The sequence below is a fragment of the Pseudophryne corroboree genome, chromosome 2 (genome assembly GCF_028390025.1).
Source record: "Pseudophryne corroboree isolate aPseCor3 chromosome 2, aPseCor3.hap2, whole genome shotgun sequence".
Lineage (NCBI taxonomy): Eukaryota > Metazoa > Chordata > Amphibia > Anura > Myobatrachidae > Pseudophryne > Pseudophryne corroboree.
In genome coordinates this window covers 724170965-724186423 of record NC_086445.1, presented here as the reverse complement: position 1 = coordinate 724186423, position 15459 = coordinate 724170965, and positions in this window count along the sequence as shown.

The window sequence follows — 15459 nt, the reverse complement described above, 5'->3', positions numbered from 1 at the left end:
TTAAACGAAAGAAGGTACTCGCCTATCTCTCTCGTATGTCCCCTCAAGTCGTGTTCTTACAGGAGACACATTGGATGCATAATTCCCCTATGTCATTAAAAGCCCCTTGGATTGGAGAATGTGTCTCCGCTCCTTACACCAATAAAACCAGAGGTGTCGCCATTCTCTTTCATAGGAATCTCCGATTCTCAATCATTAAAAAATGTATTGATCCCGAGGGCAGATTTATCCTCCTAGATGTTTCTATTGATAATATGGTATATACCTTTTTGAATCTATATGCACCTACTGGATCTAACAACCTTTTTTTTGCAGATGTTGTTCAGATAGTTTTGTCTTGGGGTGGCCAAAACTTAATTTTAGGGGGAGATTTCAACACGGTCGTCGATCCATCCATGGACAGGTCGGGGGTGAGTACTAAAAGAACCGGGCCCTCTTCTACTCTTCTCTCTGTTCTCAACTTACTTTACTAGTCCCTTGGCGTATACATCATCCCCTCCAATGAGATTAATCTTTTTACTCACACCCACACTCCACTCACTCTCGCATCGATTATCTTTTCTTATCTAAACACCTATTCTTCAAAGTCTCCCACACTTCAATTAAGGGTATCATTATCTCGGACCATGCCCCCATAACCTTGTCCCTACATTTGGCCTTGCCCCAGAGTATTTCCAAATGTTGGAGGTTCCCAGCATATCTCATACACTCTGAGGATTTTTTATTACATCTCAAACACACCTGGCATAATTATGTTACTGATAACCTAGATCAGGAATCTGACACTCCACTTTTTTGGGGGGCCTCTAAGGCGGTCCTTCGAAGCCACATTATCTCCTATGTTAATTCTAAGCGCAAGAAATTCAACACGAAATTACAGGAACTCAGTACAGCTCTTACACTTGCTTATCGTACTTACAAACAATGCGATAGCCCCACTCACAAGGAAACGTACCTCATGGCAAAACAAATTTATGATACCTTTCTTACCGAACAGGCCCAGATAAGCTATGACTATGGCAGGAATAGGTTTCAAAGATGGGGGAATAAGTCCAGAAAACTTTTGGCTAACTTGGTCAGGGGGCCTCGGAATAGAACGTGGGTTGATTCGTTACACAGTTCTGGAATTGTTCTTTCTGATCCTACTGACATATGCTCTGCTTTTATGCGTTTCTACAAGTCCTTATATACTGCAGACACTGACAACGCGATTGATGGTTAATCATTTCTGGATGAAACACAACTGCCGAAGCTTGTGTCGGAGGAGAGGGACTTGTTAGACGCTCCTATAACTGACAATGAGGTTCGGGCCACCATTAAGTCCCTCCCCAATGGAAAAAGCCCTGGCCCTGACGGCTTCAGTGCTGAATTCTATAAGACGCTGAAGTCCTCCCTGTATTAACGCAATTATATAACCATATCCTTACGACAGGAGAGACACCCCTCTGTTTTAACGAAGTGAAGCTCATTGTGCTTGCGAAACCTAGTAAGGATCCTACCCAGGTAGGGTCATACCGCCCCATCTCACTCCTCAACCAGGATTTTAAAATCTTGACTAAAATCTTGGCTAATAGGCTGCAAGCTTGCCTGCCCCATCTCATTTTGCCTGCACAGATGGGTTTTGTCAAGGGTAGACAATCCACACGGGGAGTGAGGGCGGCCATAGCTGCGATATCTTACACTTGCTTCAGCCAGGCCAAAAATAACATCATTATAAATTTGGATGCGGAAAAGGCATTTGACAAGATTGCCTAGCCTCATTTGTCTAGAGTACTCGCCCATCAGGGTTTTGGCACAGCGTTCTGTAACTTGGTGCAGACCATATATACTAACCCTGTGGCGCAGGTATTGGTTAACAATGTGACATCTCCCTCCTTCACATTGGAAAGAGGCACTAGACAGGGGTGCCCCTTATCGCCCCTTCTTTTTAATTTAGCACTAGAACCCCTTATACGCCATATCCTGTTACACAGGGACTATAGGGGCATTGCTGTTGGCACGCAAGAACTAAAAGTGGTGGCATTCGCTGACGACCTCCTACTTTTTATGTCAGATCCTCACCATGTAATCCCGCAGCTAATTGCCATGATTGATCATTTTTCTTTCGCAGGATTTTCTATTAATTATGGAAAGTCGGAGGCGTTGGCCATGTATGGACAGGCGAGACTGGGATGGGGGAACACTTTTCCCTTTAAATGGGCGAATGCCCATATTACTTATCTAGGTGTCGCACTCCCTGCTCATCCTTGCCATCTATATAGGCTCAATATTACCCCGGTCCTGCGCAGGATGAGAACCGAGCTTGATCTTTGGCAATCCCTCCCACTTAATTTGTTGGGGAGAAGCAACATGTTTAAAATGACCAGCTTTCCGAAACTTCTTTATGTTTTACAGATGACCCCTTTATTACTGTCTAAGTCGGATCTATCATCTCTGAATGCCTCTATCTCCAAGTTCATCTGGGCTGGTAAGCGCCCTCGGATTAGCATGAAAAAATTATCCCAAACGATCCCATGCCTCCTCCGCATTGCTATGGATTGGCTTGGAGACAATAACTATTATGCGGATTCTAGTCTAGATTCTCAGCTTTGCGCTCCCTTATCCCTCAGTTACCTTCTCCATGCCAGACCCTCCAAATTGGCCTTGCATATTACTACTAACCTGTTGTTATTTCCCATAATACAGGCATGGAAAATGGCGAGGAAATCTCTTAAACTTCAATATTTCTATTCACTTTCATTACCCTTTGTCGGTAACCTGGAGTTTCAGGAGGGGGAGGCTCTACAGCCCTTCACTGCCTGGTATTCCTTTGGTATCCGTAACCTGCGCAAACTACTTAATTCCTCTCGCCTCCCGCTGTCTTTCGCCATGAATTTGCCTATTTCCAGGCAGTACACTATCTTAAAACTGTATTGTCCAAATTGACAGGTGTCGACTTTCTTAATTCCCTAGACACACTTCTCCAATCGGCCTGCTACTCTATTTCAACCATTTATACACGTATTCGTATTGAAATAGATCCAGACACGGACCTTCCAGAACTGTCCCAATGGTCCTCCCACATTTCAACGGTCACCCCTGACTCCCTCTTAAATCACTTTCAGTTGACTCTGAAACTTATTTCTGCAAGCTCATACCAAGAAATGGCCTATAAAATGCTCCATAGGGCATATATTTCACCTAAACGCCAACTCTTAATGGGCATTTCGGAAAACGTTAAATGCACCAAATGCTTAATGGATGGGGCTGTTTCTGGGATTGCGTTTCGGTGTCACGGTTTTGGCATGAGGTACATCATTATGGAACTACATCCTTAGGCATATCTTTCCGTTGCAGTGTCTCTTGGGCACTGTTTGGATGTTTGACTGACCAGCCGGACATCCCTAGGTCCAACAAAAAACTGCTTATAATATTATCAGCGGCTAGTAGGAAAGCAATCTTACAGCAGTGGATCCACAACATAGCCCCCACTCTCTCGATGGTGACTTCTAGATTATTTTTTTTTATTTACCATGGACTGGCTGGAGGCCTCTATCCATAAGGAAAGGCTTACCCCTGCTCTATTCCAATGTTGGGATACCTACATTTTGACACTTCCCCTAAATACTAAACAGGCCATTAAATAATGCTTCCAATCTACCTCATGGTATCTCCTTCAAACTATAGACCACCCTAACCCCTTGGGCATCTGACTACTTTACCCCCTTCTTTCTTCTCTTGATCCCCCCTCCACTTCTTTCTATATTCTGTTGTCTGCCGGGTTGATTGGGGTCTGGATCCCTGATTTAGGAGACAGCTCTGTGGATGGATCGATGGCCCGTGACTCCCAGCGGGCACTGCATATTATTTTATTTTATTATGTTTTAGTTATTGTGTTTATATCTGGGGATTTTGATGTAATATGCCTATGCTAGTGGAGAACCACTGTTTGATCTGTCCCTTTTTATCTTTAGTTTTCTCCATTTTTGCAATTTAACCATATTATAAATCCTCTGCCATTACTTGTTACACATACGTTCTCTTTATTGGAATGTTTAAAGGTTTTATGTGAGGAAAAGTTTGAAAATATGTTTTGATCTCTCCCTGATCTAACACGAGACTGAATATTCTATGTCTTACTGTCTTTCGACATGATGAACTTGTGTCTACCCTGTTATGTAATGCTAATTTTATATTCTATGTCTCGAAATGCTGAATCTCTATTTTGTATTGTGTGAGATTGTAATAAAAACAGTTTGAAAAAAAAAAAGGAGCAGGCTTTCAAATCATTTAAATCTAATGGAAAGGAGGATTCATTCCAGTAGTACAAGGAATGCAATAAAAGAGCAAAAAAGCAATAAGAGCAGCTAAAATGGTAATAGAAAAGCAAATTGTTATAGAGAGTAAACCCAATCCTAATTTTTTTTAAAAATACATAAACAGTAAAAGGTTGAAAAAGGAGAACATACTGTAGGTCCAATAATAGATGAAACAAAATAGGATACAATAAATATATATATATATATATATATATATATATATATATAAAAGGCAAATTTGGCACTCCGGACTTGGTCCAATAAATCACACACAGACAGGTGTATGCTGGTCAACGTTTCAGGGACCGTTCTCCCTTTTATCAAGACATGAATAATGAAAAAAAAACAACATTTAAATAGACTCACCACACGTGGAAACTGGAAAGACAGCCTCCGCTCCGTCCAGCTGGAGTCCGGTGACGTCATCGGCGCGACCTTGCGCCGGCGCTCCGTTCTCACTGGATAGGTGCGGTCAGCTGGTACATGATGACTGTTACCTAGAGACCTGTGTAAACAAACAAAACAGCGTGCAAAATGTAAAAATCCAATACTGCCTTTGCTGACAATGTCTATGCGGGTTGCTCTTCACGACAACTTACTCCAGAGGAGATCAAAGTCCTCAATAAAGGCCTTTCATTTGTGCCAACACATACCCCGCATATCTTTACGGATAAAATTGATCTGTTTAAATTCAATCGTCGTTTGAAATTGAAAGAATTCTTCAATAAATAATTCCCCACCCTTGAATACCCTGCCAGTATATAAAAGATCAAGATTTGACCCTGTTTCTGGTAATAAAAGCATCAAGACCTTTATAAAATCAGTGGAGATGGTCATAGAGGAGAGTGCACAATCTGCTCACCAAGGCCCGTTTAACCTTACTAAATTGGAAATCAAGGCGCTACAAGATCTTAGTAATTATAAAGACATCGTGATAAGATCTGCGGACAAAGGAGGAGGAGTAGTGGTTCAAGACTTATTTCAATACAAACAAGAGGCCCTCAGACAACTTAATGATGGCTGTACGTATGAAGTCCTACAGAGAGACCCAACCATTGAATACAAAACCGAATTGGACCAGTTATTACAACAGGCGGTCACAAATAAAATCATCACGAATACAACGATGGAGGCACTGATTCAGGAATGGCCAGTAACCCCAGTGTTCTATACCATCCCTAAACTTCATAAAAATATCAAAGAACCACCCGGACGTCCCATTATATCGGCGAGGGATTCACTATACTATGGGATATCTCAATTTTTGGATTTCTACCTACAGCCCTTATTCAGAAACAACCAAGATTCCTAAAAGACACTACAACCTTCATAAAGAGGCTAAAGGAGTTGACTCCACTCCCGCAACACTATCTTTTATGTACAGTGGACGTAATCAATCTGTACACTAGTATACCGCACGATAGAGAGCTGGAATCCATTAAGATGTTTCTCCGAAAAGAGTCAGAATATGCTGGCCCAGATATTGACTTTTTCATCTCCTTGCTCTCACTCACCTTATCAAGAAATTACTTCTTGTTTGACCAACAAATTCACCGTCAGCGGACTGGGTGTGCAATGGGATCTTGCGTCGCACCCAGTTTCGCGAACATTTTCATGTATCAAGTTAAACATGTATTTTCTTTTCAAACGATTCCATCCGACAAAACATTAAGATGTTTTTTCTCTACATCGATGACATCTTCATCCTGTGGCAAGGGACTGAAGACTCATTCCAATCTGCGATGGAGTGGATCAATCAGCAAGATGAAGCAATTAAATTTACATTAGAATGCCATCTACAGAATATACATTATCTGGATGTGAGTGTGTCCATTGACGAAAATTTTAATATCAACACCTCTATGTACTATAAACCCACTGACAGAAACACAATCTTGGAAGCAAGCAGTCACCATCCTCAATCGACAAAATGGGGTCTGCCCTATTCACAGTTTCTAAGAATAATCAGAATTTGTAGTGATCCGGTAGATGCCAAAAATCACATGAACCTTATGTTCCGCAAATTCCTACAAAGGGGATACAAACCTAAATCTTTAAGACAAGCGATGAATAAAGCAGCCTCAATTACTCAAGCACAAGCTCTGTCACCGGTTGATAAAAAAACAAAAAACTGACAACATCATCTGGACCCAGGATTTTCATACGACAAGTCACAAGATCACTCAGTTTGCCAGACAAATCTGGCCTATTATTTCCAAAGACAAAGATCTACCCATGATGAAATCCACCTCTATCCTCACCTCATTCAAGAGGGGCCGAAACATCAAAGACAGGGTTGTTCACAACGATATCTCTCAGTTCACATCAGATAAACCCAAGCATTTCCTGTCCAGAAAACCAGGGAACTTTCGCTGTTTAGGCTGTACTACATGTAGTTGCCTAGAACAGGGAAATAAGTTTCAACACCCCAGATCGGGTAAAACTTTTACCCTCAAGTATCCAGTAACGTATACTACCACATATATTGTATATTACATCAAATGCCCATGCAGGTTCTTATATGTAGGTAAGATCATCCGCCAATTTAAGGAACGTATTGCCTTACATCGCTCTAGCATTAGAGCAGCACTAGAGGGCAAGGGCTCAGACGAGCCCGTAGCAAGACACTTCAAAGAACATCAGCACAGTCTTGCAAGTATACGATACAAGATAATAGATTGGATTCCGCCCAACATACGAGGAGGTGATAGAGGCAAAGTCCTGCTATGCAGGGAAGCGAGATGGATCCATACGTTACAAACTGTCAAGCCGTGGGGTCTAAATGAAATGTTGAGCTACAACTGTTTTCTTTAATTACATATTATCGTATTGATTTTTACATTTGATCATATTCATCCGTTACAGAGACTGCTATGAGTATTTATAAGTGACTGCTGATGGCAATTCCTTTGCTTATAGGGTTGTCTATTTAAACTACATGTTTATTCAGAGATTATTAGTATCTATATTCTATAGTAAACTATTATGTCATTTCTTCCCTCCTAGGTAGATTATATGTTTTTATTTAATCCAATAGTATGCTATTAGTCTATGTATTGTTTTTTTCCGTCTGACTAATAAGATAGATGCAGCACCTGATGAGTTAATTACATAAGGTATGCTGCGATCTCTTCCCGCATAGACATTGTCAGCAAAGGCAGTATTGGATTTTTACATTTTGCACGCTGTTTTGTTTTGTTTACACAGGTCTCTAGGTAACAGTCATCATGTACCAGCTGACCGCACCTATCCAGTGAGAACGGAGCGCCGGCGCAGTGTCGCGCCGATGACGTCACCGGACTCCAGCTGGACGGAGCGGAGGCTGTCTTTCCACGTGTGGTGAGTCTATTTAAATGTTGTTTTTTTGTTTCATTATTCATGTCTTGATAAAAGGGAGAACGGTCCCTGAAACGTTGACCAGCATACACCTGTCTGTGTGTGATTTATTGGACCAAGCCCGGAGTGCCAATTTTGCCTTTTCTATATATTACACCTAGCCATAGGTGTTAATGGGGCACCCGACATGCTGTTAATTCGTTATTGCGAGTGCCGGACCTAACATTCCTCACTATATATATATATATCTCACAAGGGAGCGCTGAGATAAAATTTCATTTGTCAGCAGACAATTTTTTAATAAGATGTATTAAAAGATATATATGAATAAATGCAATAAATATGTAACGATACATTACACTTATCAATTATCCACTGCATGCTGTCAGTCCATATGCCACCAATACAGATAAACAGTCCACAGTTAGTTTTTAGATGGAGCTCCAATATAGGATGATTAAGCACAACAGAGTGCAATTTGTAACTCCCAGTTGGATTGTTTAATTCCAAGAAGTGTGCCCAAACCATCAATGGTAAATCAGCTGATATTATATTAGAGAGCTTGCAGGATACTTGGTAGGTTCACCGAGTCAGCGCTTATGCGTGCCCTCCCCACTGCCAAGATGTAGCTCACCAATACCCATAGTAGATCTCAGCACAGCCGGCTTACTGTATGATGATGCGGTGGACCAGAATGAGAGCGGCGGTGACAGCAGTAACAGCAGGTTGACAGCAGCAGTACCAGCAGGAGAGTGGGAGCGCGGCTCCTGGCTATAGCGAGTAAATTCTTAGAGGTGTCCTCAGGCCTGCAGATGATCTGGGTAATCTGGGTGGTCTGGACCGTACATAGGCAGTGGGTAATTCCCTTAACGTGTTTCTCTGTGCTCACAAGTATTACGGTTTCATCAGAAGGTATGCAGGTGTATTTGATAATTCGTATTTAAAGCATACTTGCCTACCTGACCCTCTCCATGAGGGAGAAAATGCTCTGTTCCTGGACTTTCCTGGTAATGTATGATTGCCATCACCTGTGGTCAAAATTGATTGGAAATGAATGTTATTGAGGTTACTAATACCACAGCAACAATGCTAGTCCTAAATTTCCTGATTTTAGCTGTTTTTAGCTTAAAAATAAATAAATCTGAATCCAAAACCAAAAAACATGATAGTGGTTTTGCAAAACCAGAACCAAAACTCAAAAATGAATCCAGATCCAAAAATAGGGGTTCGCGCACATCTCCAATTGCAATATAGTGGGAAGAATAATAAATAGACAAGTGGAATGAAGATGTAGGAGATTATTATACTTTTGGAACCATGTTCCAAGGTCAGTATGCATTAAATTTTGACTTCTGTTCATTTACCATAAACTACTTCATCTTTACATATCCCCAATATCTATCAATACACTTGTATTTATCTAACTTTATTGATGTTTGTACGATTCTCTGTGCTGGATTCTTGTAAAATTGGAAAAGAGGTCACAATGCATTCTGGAAAGAGTGATTTTCTGTTACCTTAATGAATGGGTTAAGCAAACTACCCATCCTACCTTATGGTAGGTATAGCTCTGCGTTCCTGAATTACCAAATACATTTGTCTTATAATGGCTTCTGTCATAATAACTGTCTTTTGACACCACAATCAACATGCTATTATTGTCTTGTGTGATAAAATATTGCACTGTCAGGTGTATTCTGTACTGTTATCTGTTCTGCCAATTTCTTTCATCTAGTAGTGTTCTGTAGTAAAAGTACTGTACATTTCCACTTTTGAACCCTGCTGAGATTTGACACATAGCAGTATTGCTATGCTAGAGTATTGCTCTGCTATTTATATCATTTGTTCTACAATGCTGATCATTTATATAAGCTATTTGCAGCTAAGCTACTGTATAGTGTGAACCTTTGTGACAGTAATTTGTGTCCCATACTCTGCAAGACAGTATAATATTTCTTGTTATCATATGCAATAACATACCTCATTTACCGTGTCTAACAGCACTGGCTTCCTGGGGGTGCTGTGGTCTTGCTGCAGTCAGGGGTCCACTGCCGCCCGCTGCGGTGATATGGTTGCGGCTGACGTTCCCCTCAGATCGTGTCTATTAGTGCCCAGTGAAAAGGACACATATGACCACATTTTGAGTCATCTGTAATGCCTGTGTTCACTGAGTTAAGTGACTTGTTGTTACTGTACCCAAAAGCTCATATGGCAAATGCGTCCCTAGGTGTGGATAATAAAACACAATGCCCTCCCCGTAAAAAATACACTATTCCTCAAATTTTAAACATTGGGGTAAATTTACTAATATTCGTAATTTCCGAAAAAAGGTCAAAGTTCAATCACGAATGACATCGACAGTGTAAAACTGCAACTTTTTGAATTGATTACGATGGATTTACTAAGCTGTCGTATTCGGGTTTTTCTTTTCTTCCGATGTCGATGTCATTCGTGGTTTTTTACCTATTTTTACGGCAGTGATTAGCAAAACACTGCCGACTTTTTTTACAATCAATCTCGGCCGGATCTGTGTGATCCGTGCTGGGGTTTATTTATTTATTTTTTTTAATTAAACACTGTAAAATAATAAATAAAATTGCGTGGGGTCCCCCCTCCTAAGCATAACCAGCCTCGGGCTCTTTGAGCCGATCCTGGTTGCAGAAATATGGGAAAAAAAATGACAGGGGTTCCCCCATATTTAAGCAACCAGCATCGGGCTCTGCGCCTGGTCCTGGTCCCAAAAATACGGGGGACAAAAAGAGTAGGGGTCCCCCGTATTTTTAAAACCAGCACCGGGCTCCACTAGCTGGACAGATAATGCCACAGCCGGGGGTCACTTTTATATAGTGCCCTGCGGCCGTGGCATCAAAAATCCAACTAGTCACTCCTGGCCGGGGTACCCTGGGGGAGTGGGGACCCCTTCAATCAAGGGGTCCCCCCCCCCAGCCACCCAAGGGCCAGGGGTGAAGCCCGAGGCTGTCCCCCCCCATCCAATGGGCTGCGGATGGGGAGGCTGATAGCCTTTGTTATAAAAGAAAAGATATTGTTTTTAGTAGCAGTACTACAAGGCCCAACAAGCCTCCCCCGCATGCTGGTACTTGGAGAACCACAAGTACCAGCATGCGACGGAAAAACGGGCCCGCTGGTACCTGTTGTACTACTACTAAAAAAATACCCAAAAAAAGACAAGACACACACACACCGTGAAAGTATAATTTTATTACATACATACACACATACATACATACTTACCTTAAGTTCCCACGCAGGTCGGTCCTCTTCTCCAGTAGAATCCAAGGGGTACCTGTTGAAGAAATTATACTCACGAGATCCAGGGGTCCAGGCTCCTCGGGAAATCCAGGGGTAATCCACGTACTTGCATAAAATAAGAAAACGGAAAGCCGAGCCACGAACTGAAAGAGGCCCCATGTTTTCACATGGGACTCCTTTCCACGAATGCCAGAAACCCACTCTGACTGATGTCTAAGTGGGTTTCTTCAGCCAATCAGGGAGTGCCACGTTGTAGCACTCTCCTGATCGGCTGTGTGCTCCTGTACTGAGTGACAGGCGGCACACGGCAGTGTTACAATGTAGCGCCTATGCGCTCCATTGTAACCAATGCTGGGAACTTTCTGCCCTGCGGTTGACCTAAAGTGACGTCACCGCTGAGCAGAAAGTTCCCAGCATTGGTTACAATGGAGCGCATAGGCGCTACATTGTAACACTGCCGTGTGCCGCCTGTCACTCAGTACAGGAGCACACAGCCGATCAGGAGAGTGCTACAACGTGGCACTCCCTGATTGGCTGAAGAAACCCACTTAGACATCAGTCAGAGTGGGTTTCTGGCATTCGTGGAAAGGAGTCCCATGTGAAAACATGGGTCCCCTTTCAGTTCGTGGCTCGGCTTTCCGTTTTCTTATTTTATGCAAGTACGTGGATTACCCCTGGATTTCCCGAGGAGCCTGGACCCCTGGATCTCGTGAGTATAATTTCTTCAACAGGTACCCCTTGGATTCTACTGGAGAAGAGGACCGACCTGCGTGGGAACTTAAGGTAAGTATGTATGTATGTGTGTATGTATGTAATAAAATTATACTTTCACGGTGTGTGTGTCTTGTCTTTTTTTGGGTATTTTTTTAGTAGTAGTACTACAGGTACCAGCGGACCCGTTTTTCCGTCGCATGCTGGTACTTGTGGTTCTCCAAGTACCAGCATGCGGGGGAGGCTTGCTGGGCCTTGTAGTACTGCTACTAAAAACAATATCTTTTCTTTTATAACAAAGGCTATCAGCCTCCCCATCCGCAGCCCATTGGATGGGGGGGGACAGCCTCGGGCTTCACCCCTGGCCCTTGGGTGGCTGGGGGGGGGGGACCCCTTGATTGAAGGGGTCCCCACTCCCCCAGGGTACCCCGGCCAGGAGTGACTAGTTGGATTTTTGATGCCACGGCCGCAGGGCACTATATAAAAGTGACCCCCGGCTGTGGCATTATCTGTCCAGCTAGTGGAGCCCGGTGCTGGTTTTAAAAATACGGGGGACCCCTACTCTTTTTGTCCCCCGTATTTTTGGGACCAGGACCAGGCGCAGAGCCCGATGCTGGTTGCTTAAATATGGGGGAACCCCTGTCATTTTTTCCCCATATTTCTGCAACCAGGATCGGCTCAAAGAGCCCGAGGCTGGTTATGCTTAGGAGGGGGGACCCCACGCAATTTTTTTTGAAAAAATAAGCACTTTCCCACCCCTTCCCACTGATATACATGCACGGATCTCATGGATCCGTGCATGCCTATCCAATCACCAATAAAAAAAGCAGGTCTGTTTTTTTTTAGCACTTTTTTACGAGTTGTAATTTTTCACGGCAGTGTTTGTTCTTTTTTTGCTTTGCACTTCTTAGTAAATGACCGAGATTCATACTTAAACAGCCGCGTTTTGACCGATGGTGTATTCATTCGTAATTTTTTACCTGAACTTGCAAAAAATTACGAATGCCCTCATCACTGCCGTGATTAGTGCTTAGTAAATTACCGAGATGACACTTTGATGAAAAAACGGCATCTCGGTCAAAATCGGGAGCTTAGTAAATTTCCCCCATTGTCTGCATTTGTCATGTGAATGTGTTTTCACCTTATTTAGGAATTCTGAATTCAGTTAAAAATATCTGATTTTCTCTATCACGACACATGTATTAGATACACACACATATAACAAAAGTGGTAATATTGTAGCTATACCTGAAAAAAGGTGTCAATTTCAATTAACATCTACAGAATTAAACATTGTTTTTATTTATAAAATACCAATAAAAATTACAAGAACAATTAAAAACTGCAGAAACTAAACTTCAGAAACTCTTAACAATCCAAATTACTCATAATGTATTTGTTATTAAAAGATAAAATGTAAACTCAGTTTGCTTTAGGGAAATAGGATGTTAACAGCTTCTGTTTGGTTTCTCTAAAAATGACAGAACTATCCAAGAAATTATATGAGAAGAACTCTCTTACAGGGGCACTCTACCTATAATGTATTCAGTTTTAAAGATACTGTTTTTGTTTATTCAAAAAAGGCGATTATCAAAAAAATTACGAGTGAGCTATATACACGTGCAAAACACAGACAAATACTTTAGAAATAATATATAAGTAATCATAAGAGGGATACAAAAAAGGAGATTTATGGTAGACTTATCACTGTTAAATCTCTTTCTGCGAAGTACATTGGGTTCCACAGGGAAACATCAGGTGTAGAGTGGATCTTGATCCAGAGAGGCACCAACAGGCTAAAGCTTTAGGCCGTCCCATGATGCATTGTGGGGCCTCCTCTATAACCCCTCCTCCCGGCACCGTGAGCTCTGTTTTGTTAACCAGTCCAATGTAGGAGCAGGCAAAAGAGAAGGCAGATGTTAGTCACATAGAACCACATTCTCACGACAGGAGAAGGGACCAGCAGCTAATGCCATACAAACCCATAGAAGCTAGGTGCATCAGGGTGGGTGCCCTGTGGAACCCAATGTACTTCGCATAAAGAGATTTAACAATGGTAAGTCTACCATAAATCTCCTTTTCTGCAGCAGGGTACATTGGTTTCCACAGGGAAACATCTGGTGATGTCCTAAAGCAGTTCCTCAAGGGAGGGGATGCGCCTTAGCAGGTATAAGAACTCGGCATCCAAAGGAATCATCCTGGGAGGCAAAAGTATCAAAGGCATAGAATCTAATTAACGTGTGTACTGAGGACCACGTAGCCGCCTAGCACAAGTGTTTAGCGAACGTGCCACGGCGGGCCGCTCGAGAAGGTCCAACAGTCAATAGAATGGGCAATAATAGCAGCAGGAACTGGGAGTCCAGCCTGTGCTTAAGCTTGTGCATTCACCATTCTAATCCATCTGGCCAGGGATTGCTTATTCGCAGGCCAGCCAAATTTGTGAAAACCAAACCGTACAAAAAGGGAATCAGACCTCAGATAGAGGCAGTATCCCATCCAAAGACCGCTCTTTGCAGGACAAACCAGGAGAGATAAAGGTCGGAACCACAATCTCTTGGTTTAGGTGAAAAGATGACACCACCTTAGGTAAATAACCAGGGTGAGTTTTATGAACTGCCCGGTCATGGTGAAATATCAGGAAGAGTGGACGAAAGGACAAAGCACCTAAGTCTGACACCCTCCTAGCAGAAGCAAAAGCCAGTAGGAACAGGACCTTGACCATGAGCCATTTAAGGTGCTCTGACTCAAGAGTTTCAAATGAAGACTCTTGCAGGACATTCAGGACAACAGACAGATCCCATGGAGCCACAGGAGTGACATAGGGAGACTGAAACCGTAAAACACCCTGAGTGAAAGTATGAACATCAGGAATAGATGCTATTTTTCTCTGAAACCACACCAACAAGGCAGATATATGAACCTTGAGGGAGGCCAGACGAAAGCCGAAGTCCAGGCCTTGTTGCAGAAAAGCCAGAATTCTGGATGTTCTGAATTTGTATGCATCGTAATTCTTAGCAGCACACCAGGTGAAGCAAAAATTCCAGGCCCTGTAATATATCCGTGCAAATGCGGGTTTCGGGCCTTTAGCATAGTTTGGATAACTGCCTCGGAGAATACTTTGCCCCTTATGAGTGATGCTTCAAGAGCCACGCCATCAAAGCCAGTCTGGGTAGACACAAGGGCCCTGAACGAGGAGTTCTGGGCATTGAGGAAGTAGAAGAGGACACTGTATCGATAGACCCTACAGGTCTGAGAACCAATGCCGCCTGGGCCACGCTGAAGTGACTAGAAGTAGTATTCCTCCTTCTTGTTTGAACTTCTGTAGTACCCTGGACAGTAGTGACACTGGAGGGAACACATAGGGCAGCTGAAAGTTCCATGGAATTGCCAGTGCATTCATAAACATTGCTTGAGGATCCCTGGTTCTTGATCCAAAGACCGGAACTTTGTGATTGTGTCGAGACATCATCAGATCTACATCTGGAAGGATTAACCTCTGCAGAGGGCAGGAATGAAATTGAGCGTACTCTACCATGTCGCAAGCCGATAACATCAGGCATAATACTTGCATCGCCGCATGTATCGACACTCTTGGGCGAGAGAGGAAGTATCTTATCCTGTCCTGAAGCTTCAGGACCTTCTCTGGAGACAGAAACAGCTATTGACTGTGTGTGTCCAGTAGTGCCCCCAGGTGCACCATGCTCCGAGCAGGGCGCCGCGAGGACTTCTTCCAGTTGATGAGCTATCTGTGGGCTTGAAGGAAGTTTACCGTCAGTTGCAGATGACTGAGGAGGACATCGTGGGAGTTTGCCAGGATCAGCAAGTCGTCCAGATACGTCAGGAT